Here is a 20,671-nt window from a genome sequence, read left to right as displayed (position 1 = left end):
AGCAGAACTGAGACTTCTAGGAGTTAGTCAGCAGCTGGAGAAAGTGAGAGGAAGAGTGAGAGGTGGGAGAAGGAAAAGAAAAATGAGTCAAACCCCAGCAGATTATTCATCAAAATAAATACCATGAAGAGCTTTTTCAGAGGCCCTGATGCCATTAGACAAGTGAATAAACATAGAGCGCATTAGAGAACCCAATGTATCTATGTGGACGACCTAATTATTTTTTTTCCTCTGGTGTGAAATAAGGCTTAGGCCCTATCAATCAGCCCAGGAATGACTAATGATTACAGAACAGAAGATTCTCTGTAGTTTATCCTTTGTATCAATACATGGAAAAAAAATCCCTAGAATTTTGTGATCAAATGTGGCTTTAAGTGAACAGATAAGAGCAGAAGTAAATGGAAGGACTCCTCTATTCCTAAGAGAAGTTGGTGAACTGCTCACATAAGTTGCTGATAAAGGCCCATCTGTTAAAACAAAAGTGTGTTGCATTGGCAATACATTTCAGCCGGAGACCGTAAGTGGTTATTTTTTCTTGATGGTCTTGTTGGCTGTTTTTTTTTTTTTTAAGCCCCAGAAAACTATTTGAGAATGAAATATAGATGATGATATTGGCCTTAAGTTACGGTTACACTTTCTACTGGGAGAGAAAAACCCGTCAGCCAAAATCCTCTGGTAAACACTGTTGCGTGATAAATTGTTATGAGAATAAAGTCATAAGGAAAACTCAGCTTCGCAAATGACACAGTAGAAAAACAGCAGATGTCTGATGAAGTAAAGAACCGACTTATTGCCAAGACCTTGAAAAACAAAATTAATTTCCTTTCGTCTTTGATAATGGTGATGTAATGTAGTTAATAGGAAGAGCCTGCCACGCTCAAGTAGTTATAAAAGGAGAAACGTTCGCCAGGCACCGGGTCGGAATCATGGGTTTTAGTTGTTGTTACTCTTACCAAGTTGGTTGCTAGATGAGGTGGGTGAAAGACCAGGGAAATTGTTTCGTGTTGCTTGTAATGTAAATAGGCTTGGGCTCTATTAGTATTTAAAGGAGATATTTCCCAAAGAGGGGGAAAAAGCAGTGAAATCAGTTTTGCTTTTCACAGTGATTTCAGATATATGAAGCTTTTGAAAAGCGTGGGCAAAAAAGATACTTCATACGAATAAGGCTTTATTTTACAGCATAATTAAATTTCTGTATGGAGGAGAATGCTTGATTTTTAGGTCAATGAGGCACATGGTTGGTGTCTTTTTCCACCCGGGCGAAATCTTGAAGCACACACTAAGGAAAATAATTTATCAACTACTTAAGCTGTGGACACTTTCTGAAAGAAAGAAAGGGTTAGTTTCTCAGTCGTGTCCAACTCTTGAATGACTTTCTTTCGGAAATGGTGCAACTGTCTCCTTTCAGCACCATCTAAAAATAATCAACACAAAAGCTTATTTTAAGGAACATGCCACTCTTGCTGGGATCTTGAGTTTCAGAATGTGGATGCTGCTTAGTTTTCTGGCCCCAATAAAGTAGATTTAAAGTAAACAACGTGGCAGGCAGCCTACCTCTGGTCTCTCCGTCAGAACTGGCCCCATTTCCCTGCACACCTGAGTTTGTTTTGTCTGCTCTGAACTGCATACCTTTTGAACAACCTCTTGGTAAGGTTACTCTGAGTCTCAGAAAAGGCGACATCCCTCTTATGACAGCTGGTGGCCAGAGGGTCAGGAGATCAGTCTCTAGAAGTACTAGTTTGATGGGGTTGATGAAGGGTCCCCCTCTCTCCTGTGCATTCCCCGGAATGTGTGAGCATGAGGGATTGACAGCACCCATGTGTGTACCTCTGGGTCCCTTTTTCAGTAGCTTCACCAGAAGAAACTGTAGACAGGTCAACACGCCTGACCTGGAGACTATTCCCTCAGTGTGAAGGCTAGAGTTCTGAAGTTTCTCTTGATATTTTGAGGCCAGTCCCTCTTCTCTGGGGGACATTCTTCTCCCTTGAGAAAAGAACTTTGAAGATGGGTCGTTTCCAAAGCTATGAAAGTATATGTTGAAATCTGGGAGAGATGCTAGCTTTATCTGTTTTGTCTGTCCTTTTCCTTTTATTTTCTCTTTTCTGCTTCTAGGCCATTTATATTGGAAACACATTTGAAAGGTCCTTTGTTTGTTATTTTTCCTTTTTTCCACTTAATTCATCTGGTATAGATTTGGGTTATCTGGGAGGGAAACCTGACATTATACCTGTTGGCCTAAACTCCTTTGCTCTCATGAGAAGATGCCTGGTTCGTGACGTAATAGGAAATAAAAACTATGATTGCAATAGGAACCACTTATAGGGCATGGTATCATAAAAGTGTTAAGTGCTTTTTTTTTTTTTTAACAGTCTTGTTAAACTATCTTGTCACAGCAAAAACGCAAATTAAGTACTGAGAATAGCCCCATTTTACAGAGGAGGTAACTGAGGTTTGGAGAAGTTAATTTGCCCAAGATCACAAAAACTGTTCCTGCTGTTCAAAACTGGGATCCCAAAGCCTTTACTCTTCACTGCTTCAGGCTATACTGTTTCCCAATGCTCTCCAATACTGTACTTTCTTGGCTTTTTTTTTTTTTTAAACCCATTATCCCCTGTTACCCAGGAGTGGAGAGATGTCTGGTGATCTGGACACTTGTTTTGGTAAACTGGCTTGAGAGAGAAGGCCCACAAGCACATAGCCTCTCCCTATTGTGAAAAGCTTCCTATTAAATTCAGTCACTGGGTTAGTACACCATGATGGCTGATGAAATTTCCCTCTTAGAAAACTGGGTCAGGCTGTGGAAAGTCCTTCCCCACCATAATATAACAAGTTTGAAAGCTGTTGCTTTTTTGGTTGAACTGGGAGATTTGGATATGTCTTCAAAACCTTCTGTCTGTTGCTATTTCAGCTGGGGCATTTTTAGCTCAGTAGTCAAGCTCAAGAAGAGATGGAAAGAGAGCCTGCTAAGCAGAGTTGTAAATCTTAAACACTTGCATTTTCATACAGATTCAAGCAGAAAGGAATAAGAACTTGGAAGCTCATCTTACAGAAGAAAATATTAAGGGAGAAGCTGGTAAACTTCATGTAGAAATTGGAGTGGCAGGGGTTAAAAGGCAGGTGGAAGGGGCAAGAGTTTGATAGATATTCTTGTGATGTTTTCCAGAAAAGAAGAAAGGAAAAAGAGAGAGAGACACAGAACTATCTACATAATGGACAGATTAAAACAAAAGTCAGCTATCCAGATAAAAGAATCATAATGGTCTCAGGGTTGGAAAAGAGTAAGTTATTTCCTTCTCTATTTTTCTCTGAAATATTATCCCAGTGTTTTTATAGCTTTGTTTTAATGGTGTTGATGCTGAGATAGTTATTATTATAGAAAAATTAGGACTTGTAAACTTCTGTATAGTTTTACTCTTAGGAATACTAATATTTTTAGCTCTGCGCATTCCTTTTGGTAGAAATTTGCCACAAAGAAGACAGAACTCATCTTATATCTTCCATAACCATGAGCTGTTTGTCACTTGGAACAGAGAGCAGCAGTTTCTACAAGTGTTACATTTCAAATAATTCTGCTTTCTTTCCTTGGAGTTGATGGGAGTAATATCTGAAAACCCAGAAATGCTCATGAACAGCCTGAAGTAGTTGAACTGTTACATGCAAATAAGCACTGGTCTAGAATGGGTATGAAGGGGTTGGAAACTGTGACTACATATCACATGACACAAATGCTTGCACACTTTTCAAGGGTATCACATGCTTGTGTACCACGAGCTGATTCTCTTTACCATACTGGTGTTTTGGCTTTTCAAAACAAAGACACAGTTAAAAGCATGGGCCTTCAAGACAGATGAGATACACAAGCTTCAGATACCAAATCTGATACTTACATGTTCCATGTGTTTTTGCCAATCGCTTGAGACAACTTCCTTATCTGTGAAGTATGGATAATACTACCTCATGAGTTGGCCAAGTGGGCTGATGTGAGAATGTGTTATGAACATTCCTGGCAGGGAAGGTACTAACTAAATGGTAACTATTATTATTATTACCAGAGGCTGAATATCTCTAAGCATTTTAATATAGAGGCAGTTTTGTGTTTGGAAACTAGAGAAGTCCTACTGAAGTCAGGCAGTTCCCACAACACTGGGAGGGTAAGTATAGTGTTAGGGTGTTTGAAGTGGTTGTGAAAGTGAAAGTTGCTCAGTTGTGTCCGATTCTTTGTGACCCCATGGCGTATACAGTCCATGGAATTCTCCAGGCCAGAATACTGGAGTAGATAGCCTTTCCCTTCTCCAGGGGATGTTCCCAGCCCAGGGATCAAACCCAGGTCTCCGGCATTGCAGGCGAATTCTTTACCAGCTGAGCCACCAGGGAAGCCCTAGAATACTGGAGTGGGTAGCCTATCCCTTCTCCAGGGGATCTTCCCGACCCAGGAATCCAACTGGGTTTTCCTGCATTGCAGGCAGATTCTTTACCAACTGAGCTATCGAAGTGGTTAATGCTCTTCAAACTCCCTAAATCAGGGGTCCCCAACTACCAGGCCCTGATACTGGTCCATGGCCTGTTAGGAACTGGTCTGTGCAGCAAGAAATGAGCGGCAAGCGAGCAAAGCTTTATTTGTATTTATAACTGCTCTCTATTGCTTGCATTACTGCCTGAGCTCTGCGTCCTGTCAGATCAGCAGTGCCTCTATATTCTTATAGGAGTGCGAACCCTACTGTGAACTGCATATGTGAGGGAATCAGGTTGTTAGCTCCTTATGAGACTCAAATGCCTCATGATCTGATTTTGCCTTATGGTGAGTTGTATAATTATCTCATTGTATATCACAATGTAATAGTAGAAATAAAGTGTATGATAAATGTAATGTGCTTGATTCATCCCCAAACCATCCCCTGTCTACCCTGTGGTCCATGGAAAAATTGTCTTCTATGAAACTGGTCCCTGGGGCCAAAAAGGTTGGGGAACAGTGTCCTAAATAATAAGTCAGATGTTTCATAGTCCCTCTGGAGAAGCTGTGCCCTTCCTCTGAGGAACACTGGACAATTCATTTATTCATTCATTCATCTATTGTTTATTTAGCTCCCACTGTGTGCCGGCCATTGCTAGCATGCTCAGTTCAGTTCAGTTCGGTCGCTCAGTCGTGTCTGACTCTTCGCTACCCTATAAACCACAGCACGCCAGGCTTCCCTGTCCATCACCAACTGCTGGAGTCTACCCAAACCCATGTCCATTGAGTCAGTGATGCCATACAACCATCTCATCCTCTGTCTTCCCTTTCTCCTCCTGCCCTCAATCTTTCCCAGCATCAGGATCTTTTCCAATGAGTCAGCTCTTCGCATGAGGTGGCCAAAGTATTGGAGTTTCAGCTTCAATATCAGTCCTTCCAATGAACACCCAGGACTGATCTCCTTTAGGATGGACCGGTTGGATCTCCTTGCAGCCCAAGGGTCTCTCAAGAGTCTTCTCTAACACCACAGTTCAAAAGTATCAATTCTTCGGCACTCAGCTTTCTTTATAGTCCAACTCTCACATCCATACATGACTACTGAAAAAACCATAGCCTTGACTAGACGGACCTTTGTTGGCAAAGTAATGTCTCTGCTTTTTAATATGCCATCTAGGTTGGTCATAACTTTTCTTCCAAGGAGTAAGCATCTTTTAATGTCATGGCTGCAATCAACATCTGCAGTGATTTTGGAGCCCCCCAAAATAAAGTCAGCCACAGTTTCCATTGTTTCCCCATCTATTTGCCATGAAGTGATGGGACTGGATGCCATGATATTAGTTTTCTGAATGTTGAGCTTTAAGTCAACTTTTTCACTCTCCTCTTTCACTTTCATCAAGAGGCTCTTTAGTTTTTCTTCACTTTCTGCCATAAGGGTGGTGTCATCTGCATATCTGAGGTTATTGATATTTCTCCCGGCAATCTTGATTCCAGCTTGTGCTTCATGCAGCCCAGCGTTTCTCATGATGTACTCTGCATATAAGTTAAACAAGCAGGGTGACAATATACAGCCTTGACGCTCTCCTTTTCCTATTTGGAACCAGTCTGTTGTTCCATGTCCAGTTCTAACTGTTGCTTCCTGACCTGCATACAGGTTTCTCAAGAGGCAGGTCAGTGTGCTAGCCACTGGATATTTGAGACTGTAAAAAGTAGGTGAAGTTTCCCCTTCATGGAACTTACATTCTTGAAGGAGGAGAGGGCTAAAAGTGAATAAATATACCCGGAATATTGCTTGATGATTGTAAGTATTTTCAAGAAAAAGCTCAGGGTGATGTAGTGGAGAGTAACTTGGTGGAGGTAGAGCATAGACTCCAGTGGGGAGGTCTGGGAAGTGTTTCTGGGCAAATGATTATGGAAGTAAGAAATGAAAGATGAGAAGAAGACAGAGATGGGTCTTCCAGGTAGAGTGAACAGCAAATGCAAGACCTATTGTCAGGCAGGAGCTTGGTGTGCTCAAGGGAGAAGGCCATCATGCCAGGAATGTGATGTGGGGAAAGGAGAGTGGTGTAGGGTGAGGTCTTGGCGAGAAGATAGAGACAAGGAGCAAAGGTTTAGGGAGGGGAAGAGGGGGCATTGCAGGAAATAGTTCCATGATCAGATTCTACTGAAGTCTCCCAGAAAGGAGGCTTCAGATTAGTGTAGGTTGATGCCTTGCCCTCAGGCACCTGAGAGAAAATTCAGGAGACTAATAAAGGGAACTTGCCAGGAAAAGGAAAACTAGAATTTTGGTGGTAATTTTGCTTTGGCAAACACACACAAAAAATCCTCATTTTATTCATCTTCCTGGTGGACAAAGGTAAAATGGAGCCACTGGAAAGCTTTTGAAACATCTATTTAAATTTCTCCTCCAGAAGTTTCTAAAATTATATATATATATATATATACAAAAATTTTATATAGTATGTATATAATATATATACATTTAAATAATGTATGTGTGATTCAATATATAAATATCTGTAATGTGTTACATATATATATATTTACATACTTGTTATATACACAGTCTTATGTTTCTGTTAAAGGCTTAAAATCAACCACTTTCAATCTGTAGCAATTTTGATATTTTTGAAAATAGGAGCATGCTATATGAAGTACATTGTTTCCTAGAACTAGACACATTGGCTGTATTTCAGCCTTAATTTTCTGACTTTCCGGCCCACATAGGACTCATACCCTTGGTAGTTTCCTGCCAGGTGATGTGACTGCAGCAATACAGCTCTTTACCTCTATTGGGGAAGGCATGGTGCTAAAGAGGCCAAGGTCATGGGGTCAAACACCAGTGATTGGTTATCCTTGTTTGGTTACAAGGCCAAGAATTCATTTAGCCTGTTTAGGCACATGTGCCTTTGGCTGTGAGGAACCCAGGGGACATGTGTCAGTGGACAGGACAGATATGTTATGATCACAGGCATGTGGGACAGCAGAGGGTTGCCTTAACAGCAGTTCCCACAGAGATGCTTTGAGGCTCCTGTTTGGTCAGCAAAATCCTGTGATATTTGAGAAATTCAATGGAAAGGTATATTCTGAAAAAATGTTACTCTTCATGGAGGCTCACTCATTGGGCAAGTCCGTTTTCCCTGTGTTTGCTAGGATGATCTTGTCTATCTACTGTATTCAACATGCGTGCATACTCAGTCACTTCAGTTGTGTCCGACTCTTTGTGACCCTATATGGAGTGTAGGCCACAAGGCTCCTCTGTCCATGGGATTTTTCAGGCAAGAATACTGGAGTGGGTTGCCATGTCCTCCTCCAGGGATCTTCTCGACTGAGGGATCAAACCGGTGTCTCCTGCATCTCCTGCATCGCAGGTGGATTCTTTACCCATTGAGCCACTTGGGAAGCCTTATGCCTCAGAAGAGTACATAAACATTTTATGGAGCTGCACAGTTTAGATTAAGTAAGTACATAATTTGTCAAAGTGTTAAAAAAGATGATAGGAAAAAATACAATGTAGAATTAAATATTCAAATATGGTGTGAATGTTTAAGGCAGTGAAGGCCAAAAGGAGTGAGTCCAAGGAGGTGGTTTGGGTTTGGAGGTACTTTTGCATCTAGAGGAATTCTTTCCATGATCTCAATGCCTGAGCACTGGAGAGGGAGTCTTCTCCTCCAAGACCAAAGATGGTTGAGATGCCAGGTGCTTTTATTTTTCAACTCTGGTCCAAAGAGAGGCTTGACTTGGGCTAGAATTGCAGTCAGTCAAAAGAGATAGGAGCAAACTGAATTAGTCACCAACATGGTGATGATCACTCTTTGGGGATGAACCAGGGCACTAAGAAGCTACAAACCCTAGATATATTCATCAAGGTGAGGGCCCCCATGAGGCCATTATCTGCCAGAGGCGCCACCCGAGCTTCCAGCCCCTGCCCCATTGTCCCACTTTAGCCTCACCTGGCTGATTTCCTCGGTGGAGGAAAATGTTTCTCTTTTGGCTGGTTTGGTCTTCCCCCCAAGCCTCACCACTGTGGTTTTGTATGGTTTTGCTCAGAGACTTTTTTCCCACAAGGTAGACCAGTTGTGTTGATCACTTTGAGGCCAAGGATGCCAAGTTCTGTCTTTAGGCAGGCAGGCCATTCTGGGTGAGTTTGCTGAGAGGTATGGTATATGTGTGAGATTCCCTGGTGGGTCAGTGGTAAAGAATCTGCCTGCCAAGCAGGAGACTCGGGTTTGATCCCTGGGTCAGGGAGATCCCCTGGAGAAAGGAAATGGCAACCCACCCCAGTATTCTTGTCTGGGAAATCCCTGGATAGAGGAGCCTGGTGGACTACAATCCATGGGGTTGCAAAAGAGCCGGACATGACTTTAGCGACTAAACAGCAATGGCATGGTATACATGCATCCAAAGACTGTTTGACTCTGAACTTTCATGGTGAACTACTTGAAAGTGCTGGCAAAGTGGTCATTGAACACTGGGTCTAAAGACAGCTGCATATTACCTTAATAGAACAAAAGACTTCCCCACTGCTCCTCAAAAGGATTAGTGCAAATTGTTGTGCTAAGAGGAGGAAAAGAAAAATATTCCTGCTGGGAGACAGACATCAATAAATCATGCCAGGCTTCTTTAAAATGGTGCACTTGAAAACTAAGGAAATTAATGTAAAAGATGTGTTTCCTGAAGGTCACAAACCTAAAGGTACATGGTATTGCTAGACCTGTGTCTAGGTCCCCACCAATGTACTTAATCATCCATGCTCTCCTCCATGAAATGTTGATTTTCTCCTAGCTTAATTGACAGAAATACAAGGATGAGGGAAAAGTGTTTGAAAAATAATGACTTGGAGATAGTCAATGTAAACATATCCATTGCTTAGGTCATATAAAAGTCTGGATGGAGAAGACTGGGGAAGATGTTATGGAAGAGAAAGGCTACCGCCTCTTGGTGAAAGTTAAAAGTGCTGGGCTGGGAGGGAACTTGCAGACTCTTTTGTCTCAGGCTGGCAGTTTACATGCCAGCTCTGAAGTCAGATGCCTCCATTCAAATCCCAGCATTTCCAGTCACTTCCATGTAAGCTTGGCGAAGACAGGTGACCTCTTTAGGACCACATACCTCATCAGTTAAGTGTTACCTATTTCATCGGACTCATGTGAGGACTAAAGGAAATAATGTAAAGCTTGTCAAGTGCTTCACTCTTTGCCGGGTAAATGTGAGCTCTCAATAAATGGTAATTGTCAATCTGAAGTCATGCTGTAGAAGAAAATCTACAGACAGCTTGGCAAGGAGTCTCCATTCTTCCCGCAGGCTATAAATGTAAAGTTGACACAAACTGTTGTCTGTATTCTAGGCTTAAGCTGTAACTGTCATTATGTCACAAGACACAGTTTTCCCCCTTGTTTTTCTCATCTTCTGGCCTATGCTGCTGATCTACTTTGCTTTCTCTTATCTGGAGTCTAAATTGGGATGGATTAACATTAAATTAATATTAATAATAATAGTATTAATACTAAAGCCCCTCTGGGGCTTCCCAGGTAACTCAGTGGTAAAAAATCTGCCAACAATACAGGAGACAGGGGTCGGATCCCTGGATCAAGAAGATACCCTGGAGAAGGAAGTGGCAACCCGCTCCAGTATCATTGCCTGGGCAATCCCATGGACAGAGGAGCCTGGTGGGCTGCAGTCCATGGGAGTGCAAAGAGTCACACATGATTTAGCAACTAAACAACAGCAGCAACATGCCTCAGTAATCTTTGTGGAACATTTTCCAAACTAATGACAAGCTCAAATTGATCTAGATATACGTTTATGTATCTTATGAAGGAGGAAGATACAAGACTTTATTTCTAAAATTGTAATATATATGTGATACACATGAAGGCATGTGTGAGTAAATGTAACATCATAATTAATGGGTCAACCTAGATGCTAGATTCTAAATGAGTTCCATGGACTATTTCGGCAACTCAGCTCTACGTATTCTCTCTTCTCCAATTTCATGGATTAAGGATTTCAGTATCAAAGAAACAGTCATAGGAGAGTGATAGAGGAGTCAATGGAATTGATTTCTAAAGTGAATATCCTTAAGGGTTTAAAAACAATTCGTGTATCCCAAATGCACAACATCCTTGCATTTAACTTTTTTTGAATCGTTGTACTTTTTAATCCATAGTTTCAGATCATTGTCTGTGGAGTACTTTAGAATTCTTCAGGATGAACAATGGGAGAAGCATATTAATTTTTATTATAGTTCCTAAATTGCCAAGTTAATTATTAAAATGAGGCTGCCTTGCTTAGGTAGCTCTCCAGTAACTCTAGCACACTTGAGTCAGCGTGGAAGGCAAGTTGCTTTCGGAAGATCTAAAAAGTCCAACTGTAGCACTAGGCTTCCCCTTACAGTTTGTGTGTTTAAGGCCAACAAAGACTAGAAAAGTGTTTGGGGGGCTATCGGGGGTTTTGATTTTTAATTCAGAGAGCAAACTATTTTCAGCTCTACACCAAATCTCCATTGGTCTCAAAAGGAAAGGCATAGCAAACCACGGCTATTCCAGGGACCAAATAAATCCTGAAGGAAAATATTGTATCGTTCTGTTTATTCCCGTGTCAGGAGTTTATTGATCGAGTGGGCTCTCCTGTAGCTCGGGCAGCCTTTGATCTACCAGGGAGAAATTGGGTTTGGGATTTTGGCGGAAGGGAGGGGAGGAGGTTGGGGAAGGATTTGGAATGTAATGGCCCTTGTTATCTGTAGTGGCCAGAGACGCCCTGACACGGGCCAGCTCAGAGCTGCTGCTGGGGAGGATCGGAGGCCAGGGCATGGCCGGCAGAGCTGAAGGCTACGGCTCTGGCATTTTCAACGGGGGAAGCACTTAGTTAAAGCCGCTGGAGTGATTTCTTGCTGCTAATAGATTTGTTTCTTTAGAGGCAGATAAGTGAAGGAAACGATGACTTTTAAGTGAATAGTTCCCCTGCACAGGGCTGGTTAGTGTCAGCTCGTCTGGTGGCAGGAAATACCAATGGTTTTTTTTTTTTTGTAGCCCAGTGACAAAAGGCTTTGCTGTCTCCCCTCCCCCGTCCCCACCTTCCCACCCTCTCTCCTTCTCGCCTACAAAACGCAGACGCTGGCCCCTCTGCCTGCTGGTGGAGGGCCAAGGCTTGTCTGAAAGCCGTTTAAGTAATTGCTCATAATTGCACATGTTTCCCCGACTGGGCTTTTACCTCTCCACCCCTGAAATTAAAAGGGGCCAAAGATGTGTGACCTTTTTCTAATGGGATGGGTTCTGGAACAAAGGAATTCAAGGAGGAGGCCCAGGGCCTTTATCAGGGCTCATCTCTGACAGCTGGCCCAGGCCTGGGGGAGCAGCAAGCTTGTCCTTTTTCACGTTGGAGGGGAGCAGGGGTGGGAGGGAAGTCCTCCTCCCCAGGCCTCACAGCTTTGTGTGGTGTGTCTTGAAGTTCTCACTTCTTTTTCTTCCAACACTCAGCCTGGACATAAAATCATTGCCTGATGCCAAACACCCTTTAATTCTGAAAAGGATTGACTGACAATGCCCCGCGGCAGCTGGGGAGGGCGGCCTCTCCTGGATGACTCCTTATCTCTTGGATAATTCACTTTGTTTCTCATCTGCAGGTTCCTCATCTGCAAAACAGGGATGATGGGATAATGCCACCTGTCAGAGGGATGGGAGGTAATATATGTAATGCACAGCATGGCACTGAGGAGGAGTTCAATAAATGGTTATTGTTTCCTAAATATAATTTCTCCATGTCATTTCACTCTTGTTCCTTTTATCTCTCTGAACTGTGTGCATATGTGCTCAGTTGCTCAGTCATGTCTAACTCTTTGCGATCCTATGGACTGTAGGCTGCCAGGTTCCTCTGTCCATGGGATTTCCCAGGCAAGAATATTGGAGTGGGTTGCCATTTCCTTCTCCAGGAGATCTTCCCAACCCAGGGATCCAACTGGCATCTCTTGCATTGGCAGATGGATTCTAAATACCTGGGAAGCCCTCTCTGAACTGAGGAGAGGCAAATTCTAGGCCTTGAATTTCATGACCTGGATTAAACTCCATAGAATTAGAAACACAGAAAGGAATTTTAGAACTGTCTAGTCTACATTAGAACCACCTGGGGAGTTTTTCAAACTATTGCTGCTCAAGCCAAATGCCTAGAGATTCTGATTGATTTGGTCGGGGGAAGGGTCCAGGTGTTAGCCTGTTTGTAATGTGATTCAGCATCATTTGAGTGTGCAAGCAGAGTTGAGGACCACTGATGGTATTGAACCTCCTCATTTCACAGATGAGAAACCTGAATGAAGCCAAAAGAGATCAGTTTTCTTGAGAGTCCATTGGACAGCAAAGAGATCCAACTAGTCAATCCTAAAGGAAATCAATCTTGACTATTCACTGGAAGGACTGATGCTGAAGCTCCAATACTTTGGCTCCGTGATGCAAAGAGCCACCTTATTGAAAAAGACCCTGATGCTGGGAAAGATTGAAGGCAGGAAGAGAAGGGGGAGACAGAGGATGAGGTGGTTGGATGGCATCACTGACTCAATAGACATGAGTTTGAGCAAACTCTGGGAGATAGTGAAGAATAGGAACCCTGGTGTGCTGCAGTCCTTGGGGTCGCAAAAATTGGACATTTTTGCGACTGAACAACAATTCCTTCATTAGCTCATAGATCTGTCCAGCTCTGCGTGCAGCACCAAATACATATTGAATGTTTACTATGTGTCAGACAATGTTCTAAACACTGGTGATCAGTTGATGGATGCCTCTCCTCCTCGGAGAGCCTAAGATCCAGAATGAAGACCTGGGGATAGTTTCCATGTATCAGATAACTCACCAGTTGCTCTAATTTGCTTCTGTATATCAGTAAACTGGAGGAGGAAATGGCAACCCACTCCAGTATTCTTGCCTGGAGAATCCCCGTGGACAGAGGAGCCTGGCAGGCTACAGTCCATGGGGTTGCAAAGAGTTGGAGATGACTGAGCGACTAAGCACACACCAGTAAAAGTCATGCTCAGGGCAAGGAGCAGCAGGTCATTGGAGATGAGTGGCTGATAGAGATTAGGCTTCCAGCCTAGGTGGTGCTTTCTCCATGCTGAGATTCCCGTGATCATTTCTGAATCCAGACATCACAGAATATTCTATACCTGAGCTATATTCTCCAGGCTGTCCTCTTGCCCTCAAATTTGCCTCACACATTTGGGCACAGCTCGTAAGCTCCCACCAGATTCTGGGCTGGGAAATCCTGCTGATACAAACAAAATGGAGACAATGTGAAAATTCTGTGCCTCGGTTTATGCTATTATAGTTAATGATCTGTCAGTGTTTCCATTATAAACCCCCATTTTCAGGGATGTATAAGCCAGTCATAAACCTTCTCTCCAGGCTGAGCTTTGGCACTTGTGATTTCAGCCTGGGAGCACATGTGTGTGTTGGTGTGTGCATGTGTTTTTACAAGGATATGAGGGAAAAAAATAAGTTAGCCATTTTTAAGCAATGGATGGTGAGAAATGGGGTGGGGGGAAGGTGGTAATTGATTACAGATGCTCTTTTGATGCTGCCAGGACTTGAAAACTGCTGAGTTGCTTTGCCCCCCAATTGGGGATACAAAGGATTGAGATGCTATTCTGTGCCTTAATTCTGTGCAAGAAATGTTAATCAACAAAGTAAAAATCCACATATGAAAGGGGAAAATATGAACCTGGGTAGCTTCCACAAGAATAGGAATCGACTCAAGTCCAAAGGCTGTAGGGGCCAGAAACCAACGAATCAGAACAATATGCTTCAAAAACAAGCTCCTTTCACCTGGGGCTGGCTGTTTCTATCATCCCGTTTTGCTCCATCCCTACGTGGTGGGGGTTGGAGAAGGTATAGCAGGGGCTTCCAAGTACCTGTTTCACCTAGTTATTGATGGTAGCCATAGCTCTCATGGTGTGTGGTTGATGGATGGAATTGTCCATTTTCCCTATGCATACATGAGTGTGTCTCTTCAGTTGTGTACAGCTCTTTGCGACTCCATGGACTGTAGCTCTCCACTCTTCTATCCACGGGATTTTCCAGGCAAGAATACTGTAGTGGTTGCCATTCCTTTCTCCAGGGGATCCTCCTGACACAGGGAGCAAATCTGCCTCTCCTGTGTCTCTTGCACTGCTGGTGGATTCTTTACCAATAAGCCACCAGGGAAGCTCCCCCTTTGCATACACAATTCCAGAAGACTTTTGATAATTTGTATTTAATGAGACTATGTTCAAACACTCCCATGAAATGCACCAGGCTTATCAATGTTGGTTAGAATCCAGGAATGAAGCCATAACACTCAAAAAGTTGTAAACCCTGAACAAAACAAACAAGCACAACCTCATTTTGTGAACTGCTTTGCCCACAAATTTTCCAGAAAGACGCTGTTGCTTAAAAATCTAATGGCAATCTTGAACAATGAGGAAATCTGCAGAAGAGAAATAAGGGTGAGTAAAGTCAAAATCTGTTTCGTTCAGAGACCTGCTGGTTCATCAAAGTGTGGAGCTGCATGCACACCTGGCTGATGAGCACAGTCACCAGGATTGCCTTCAACCTCATGGCTCCAAACCATGGTCAGATAGGGGACACAGATGTTTCTAGAGCTGCTTTCCCTCACCACTCTTCGACACCTGTCTGTAGTGGATAGTACTGTGGATGTGTTTTTATATGTGTGTGTGTATATACACACACACACACATATATATGCACACACTTTTGCACCCTGCCTTCTTGTGCCTGGAATGTTTTTCCCTCCACTTTGCATGTCTAGTTCTTTCTCCTCATGCTAATCTAGGCTTAAATGTCACCTTCCTGGAAGAGCCCCCTTGACCCCTTGCCCTGTCATGCTGTTTCAGGGGTGTACAAACTACAGCCTAGGGGCCATATCTGGCCATCAACCTATTTTTCTGTGGCCTGAGAGTCAAGAATGGTTTTTACATTTTAAACGGTTAAAAAAAAAAGAATATTTTGCAACATAAAATTTATGTGAAATTAAAATTTCAGTGTCCGTAAATGAAGATTTATTTGAATACAAGCCATGTTAATCATTTACATATTGTCTAAGGTGCCTCCAGGCTACAATGGCAGAGTTGAGTCATTGCAATAGAGATTATTTGCCCCACAAAACCCAAAGTATTTTCTCTCTGACCCTTAGCAGAAAACGTTTGCTGACCTCTGCTCTAGTCTAACAATACATTTTAGTTTCTTTATAGCACTCGCTGTTGCTTATAAATTATCTTATTATCTATTTGCTTGTGTATTTATTTGTCTGTCTCCCCACTAGAAATTTGGAGGGCAGATCTTTTCTGTCTTGAGCTGCTGCATAGTTCAAGACATAAAGTAGATATTGTAAAGCAATTATTCTTCAATTTAAAAAAAAGATACAAAGTGGACTCTCAAAATATATGTGCTGCATGAAGTAATGAATGAATTGACATAGTTCTTGGACCAAATGGTTGGCTCCGAAGCTTGAACTGACTCGTCCACCTACTCATTCATTCAGTAACTATTAACTTCGTGCCTACCATGTCGGGGCTCCCCTGGAGGCTCAGATGCCAACGAATCTGTCTGCAATGCAGGAGACCAGGGTTCAATCCCTTGGTCGGGAAGATGCCCAGGAGGAGGGCATGGCAACCCACTCCAGTATTCTTGCCTGGAGAATCCCCATGGACAGAGAGAGCCTGGCAAGCTACAGTCTAGAGGGTAACAGAGTTGGACACAACTGAAGCGACTTAGCATGCAGGCATGCAGGCACTGTTCGTGTGTGCCACATGCACTACACACACACACAGGCATTTGCACCCTTGATTTATCCATTCATTTGCTGTCATGGGGCTTAACCTGTTAAGACTACTGTGTTGCCTGAGCTGCTAGGGAGGTGGTGCCCATGGGCTTGGCCAACTTTGCAAGCCTTCAGACAATTCTAACTCTTTTTGTCTGCTGCAGAGGTCGCTGACTTTGTTGCATCCTTCCCTGACAGCAGCTCAGAGCTCTCAGTTGCCTCTTGGGATGACCCATCTACCCTCCCTCAGGAAGAGGCGTCTGTCCTTTTTTTTTGCTCATTCAAGCACAACCTTTGCTTCTGCTTCTGTCCCAGAAACCCTCCTCTCTCCACATTCTCATTCATCCGGGTTTGCCCCGGCAGCCTCCCACTCACACCTGCAAATCTCATTCAATTGGCGTCGGGTTCATCATTACTGGCCAGAAAGCATTCTCCTAAATGGAGCAGAAGACGCCAAGACAGAGGAGGGCATGGGTTTGGTGGTGCACAAGCTCCCCCTCCCTCCTCCTCCTTCCTGCCTGCTCTGCAGAGGGGTTGCCGTGAAGGAACCTCTGTCTGTGTTCCTGGAGTGAATGCTTAGTTTACTAACAGTGCTTTCAGAGTAGGAGGATGTCACAGTCCACTTTTATATGTTATATATCTCAGTTCCTGGTGATGATAGGAAGATAATTACCCACCCTGAGTTTACATAGCATTTGTTATGCTGAACAATATGTTATATTGAAAGATTGCAGGTTTGGACACAAAAGAAAGGATGCAGTTCATCTTCGAAGAGGCAGATCTTTTCCCCACGTGTGTTAGGATAAAATACCCATTTCTATATTGACCTGTTTGGCAGTTGTAGTGACCATATCATTTGGATTTTCAGGCTGGGTCTGGTTTAAAATGCACGTTCTGTTAAGTCAGGAAGCCCAGTACATGGTGAACCTGGTCATGTCATCTGTGAGATAGTCATAGGAAAAGCTGGTCTATTTTGATACCCTTTTCAACATTTGTGGGGTTGTCTAATTTTCCTCCAGATAGCAGGGAGCAGGCAGGGCTCAGGCAGGGTGGGGGACGGCCAGAGAAGTTGAGGACAGCTCTTGGACAGCGCTGATAAGGTGAAACTGACCAGGCACGGCCCACTGGTTTACCTGATTAAGAATCAGGAACTACTTCTCATGTGTCGTGTCTATCCCTGTTCTTGGTTCTCACTTTAAATTTGAGTCTGCTTGTGTTCCTGCAGAGCCTGCAAGAACACCGGAGTAGAAAGTTCAAATAAAGGGTAATGCCATTATGTTGGCCACCTGGCAACCTTAAGCACTGAGAAAAGCTCCAGGCCCATGTGGGTGCTTCATAAACATCATTTAACATTTAATGGAGGGAAGAGACTAGTAAATGTGCTCTCGGTTGGCAAGAGGACAGGGAATCTGATCCCTTCCTTCTGACATTTAAGCTTTGCTTTCTCCACACACAAAAACACACATACTCAGGGAGAATAGATGAAACACATATAGGAGATTCAGGAAAGCAATTTGTAAGGAAAAAAATAATTCCTGTTTTTCTTGTTAAATGGGCATTCAGAATACCAACCCCACAGTGCAGAGGTGGCTACATCCTGACATAATTAAATAAAAGGGCTGAAAAATACACTGGCCAGTCTTGTTTGGACTAGGGTTAAAAAAAAGAAGACCTGGCCCCACTTCTCTTCCCTACCCCTGTCCCTTACACCAAAGACTCCCTGTCTCCTTAGAGCAGAGCATCTTGGAATTGTAAGCACCTATGCATCACCAGTGGACCTTGTAAAATACACATGTGGGTTTGCTGTATTCCAGGTGGGGCTGCAGCCTTGCACCTCAAGTAAGTGTCAGCTGATGCCTGTGCTGCTGGGCCACAGTCTGCACTTTGCACTGGGAGGCCACAGAGAACAAGTTCTTGAGTCTAAATCGCTGCTTCCTCTTGGCCCAAGGTCTCATTCAATCCTTGGGTCACAACTCTGAAGTGGGAGACATTCTTCTTGGGCTGGAGGTTGGAAACATGTGTGTGGGTGTGTAGCTTGGGCTCCTTATCAGCTGGGTATCCTCCTCAGCTTCCAGTGGGACTGAGGGGCTCTTCTGCCTGCCCTGCCGCTTCCCCATGCTCTGTCCCCTCCAGGGTCCCTGATCCTAAGCTGAAAGAGAGTGGGAGCAGCTCACCCCTGGAGAAGGCTTTGCCATCTTGGCTGTGAAAGCTGATCAGCTGACCTTAGCTCCAGGCCTGCTTCTTCATCTGTAAAATGGAAAAGAAAATACTGCCTACATCACAGTGTTTTTAGGATTTAACGACTTAACCCATGTGAAGGACTTCATATGGTGCCAGACTCAGAACCAGCCCTCAGAGAACCCTGTTTTTTTCTGTCACATGCGCTAGTCTCTGCCCTTCTCACGGAGCTGACAGTGTTCAGGAGGGTGAAGTTGCTGCTCCATTTGTGACCAAGTATTCATGATACACTTTATCCTTCAGGGACACAAACAGGTGCACTGTGGTTAGAGGGCTGTGAGGCGACTGAGCTCTGGGCTGATCACCTCAGGTAATCTTGGGTGGCAGGTTCTGTGTGGATGCTCGGGGAAATAAAAAAGACTGGCCGTCATCTCAGCAGTCTCAGCAAAAACAGAGGACTGTTGGAGATCCCCTGGGAATATATCCCCATGGGCACCTTACCCTCTCCTGGACATGATGGCCAGCACTGCCTCATCTGATGACAGAATCCTACAGATGACTCTGTTGACCTCTGCACTGCTTCTGTCATCCCTCTGACCACTGTTTCGTTGTGACAAGACTTTCTTCTACTCTCCTTCCCTCATCCCTTCTGCTTGAGTCCTCGGTATCTGTCTCCTGATTCTGCAGCCATGCTTCTTCTACTTACTGTCTCTCTCCCACTGCCTTGAGCTCAGACTCTCCCAGAAACTATGTGATTGGTTCTGCCAGAACTAGAGGGGAACACTTCAGTGAGCCCCTCGTGGACCGTTGGCCAGCCTGTGGTCCAATCAGCTGTAGTCAGGACCCCCTTGTTGTGGGGTAAAAGCCATGACCCAGTCCCCTCTCATGAGTAAAAGTGCTACAGGCAGCCACACGGGGTCATTTAGGGTGCTTTCAGCAGACAATCTGATTTAAGTGGCTTTCAAGGTGAGGAATTAATTATCCAATATAAGAAGTCCAGGGTTAGGGTGGTTGCTGGGTGGGTCTCTATTGGGCACTGGCCTAAACCTATATTTTTCTTCTTTCCAGCTGGAAGAGCCTGGATTTTGTTTCCATAGGAAGCTGTATGATCAGGGGAGATTGTCCTTCCTCTGTAGCTATGAGGGGCTTCCCTGGTGGCTCAGTGGTAAAGAATCTGCCTGCAATGCAGGAGCTGCAGGAGATGCAGGTTTGGTCCCTGGATTGGGACGATCCTCTGAAAGAGGAAATGGCAACCTACTCCAGTATTTCTACCTGGAGAATCTGGATTATGGACAGAGGAGCCTGGTGGGCTGTAGTCCATGGGGTCACAAAGAGTCAGACATGACTGAATGGCTAAGTACAACCACAAGCTGTAGCCGTGAAAATGGATTTTGATTAATTTCTGTCTACTCCTTCTGCCCAAGGTTGGTTTAGGCAGGGACATGGGACCCAATTATCACCATAAACACAGAGGAACTTCTGTGAAAAGTCTCCTTGCTCTTAAAAAGCAATGTGTGTTAACTTTCCAACTTAGCAATCCCACTCCTAAGAAGGTACTCAAGGAAAATGAAAACATACATGCACACAAAGACCTGTCTGTGAATGTTTATAGCAGCTTTATTCATTGTAGATAAAACTAGTAACTGCTCAAATGTCCATTAACTGCTGAATGCATAAACAAATTATGGTATATCTACACAATGGAGCAGCACTCAGCAATAAAACACAACAAACTACTGAGATATGCAACAAGACAGAAATGCACTGCGTTTAGTGAAAGAAGCTGAGTACAAATGGCTACCTTAATGTTTGTTTCCATTGATCTGACATCCTTGCAGAAACAAATTATAGGGACTATATTCAGATTAGTGGTTGCCAGGTGCTGAGGTGGAAGGAGGCTACTGACTACAGTCAGACAGGAGGGAACTTTTTGGCATGACAAAAATGTTCTACACCTTGATTGCTACTTGACTCTATACATTTGTCACACTCATCACTTAAGGATGATGAATTTTACTGTATGTAACTCACAGATTCAGAAACCTGACTTTTAAAAAAGCCACATGTGTGAAGAGGAAGCAGGCAGGCCCTGTCTGCCTGCCAGACAAGGCCTTTGACATGTTATTACCTGAAACTGCAGTGCATCTTGGCACCATGAGGGGGAGCTGAGCTGGAAGGTCACATCGCACACGGAGGATGGTAGAGTGGAAAAAAATTACTGAGCTGCTGAATTAACCAGTTCTAGAG

The 20,671-nt window shown here is 43.7% G+C and overlaps 1 long non-coding RNA gene across 1 annotated transcript in view; it reads left to right on the top strand.

The window, feature by feature from the left end:
* The window catches only part of LOC122443661, a 41,212-nt gene extending 29,053 nt beyond the window's left edge, over positions 1-12,159 (top strand). The window contains exons 2-3 of the long non-coding RNA XR_006270082.1: positions 3,164-3,278; positions 12,069-12,159. This is a non-coding gene — a long non-coding RNA (uncharacterized LOC122443661). The remainder of the gene's footprint in view (positions 1-3,163; positions 3,279-12,068) is intronic.
* Positions 12,160-20,671: the final 8,512 nt, after the last annotated feature.

Source organism: Cervus canadensis, chromosome 6, assembly GCF_019320065.1.
Source record: "Cervus canadensis isolate Bull #8, Minnesota chromosome 6, ASM1932006v1, whole genome shotgun sequence".
Lineage (NCBI taxonomy): Eukaryota > Metazoa > Chordata > Mammalia > Artiodactyla > Cervidae > Cervus > Cervus canadensis.
Note: the sequence above shows the minus strand (reverse complement) of the source record. Positions and strands in the feature narration are given on the sequence as shown.